This window comes from Arachis duranensis, chromosome 9 (genome assembly GCF_000817695.3).
Source record: "Arachis duranensis cultivar V14167 chromosome 9, aradu.V14167.gnm2.J7QH, whole genome shotgun sequence".
NCBI lineage: Eukaryota > Viridiplantae > Streptophyta > Magnoliopsida > Fabales > Fabaceae > Arachis > Arachis duranensis.
The window spans coordinates 33,209,538-33,210,270 of record NC_029780.3 but is presented as its reverse complement, the minus strand read 5'-3'; positions in this window follow the sequence as shown (position 1 = coordinate 33,210,270).

Here is a 733-nt window from a genome sequence, read left to right as displayed (position 1 = left end):
TATACTTAACTAGGAGAATCAATAACACCATCCGAAATTCTAAGTTCCTAGAGAAGCCAATCATTCTGAATTTCAAAGGAAAAAGTGAGATGCCAAAACTGTTCAGAAGCAAAAAGCTACAAGTCCCGCTCATCTAATTATAATTAATATTCATTGATATTTTGGAATTTATAGTATATTCTCTTCTTTTTATCCTATTTGATTTTCAGTTGCTTGGGGACAAGCAACAATTTAAGTTTGGTGTTGTGATGAGCGGATAATTTATAAGCTTTTTGGCATTGTTTTTAGGTAGTTTTTAGTAAGTTCAAGCTACTTTTAGGGATGTTTTCATTAGTTTTTAGGCAAAAATTATATTTCTGGACTTTACTATGAGTTTGTATGTTTTTCTGTGATTTCAGGTAATTTCTGGCTGAGATTGAGGGACTTGAGCAAAACTCTAATAGGAGGCTGACAAAGGACTGCTGATGCTGTTGGAATCTGACCTCCCTGCACTCGAAATAAATTTTCTGGAGCTACAGAACTCCAAATGGCGCGTTTTCAACGGCGTTGGAAAGTAGACATCCAGAGATTTCCATCAATATATAATAGTCCATACTTTATTCGGAAATTGATGACGTAAATTGGCGTTGAACGCCAAGTACATGCTGCTGTCTAGAGTTAAACGCCAGAAACACGTCATGATCCGGAGTTGAACGCCCAAAACACGTTATAACTTGGAGTTCAACTCCAAGAA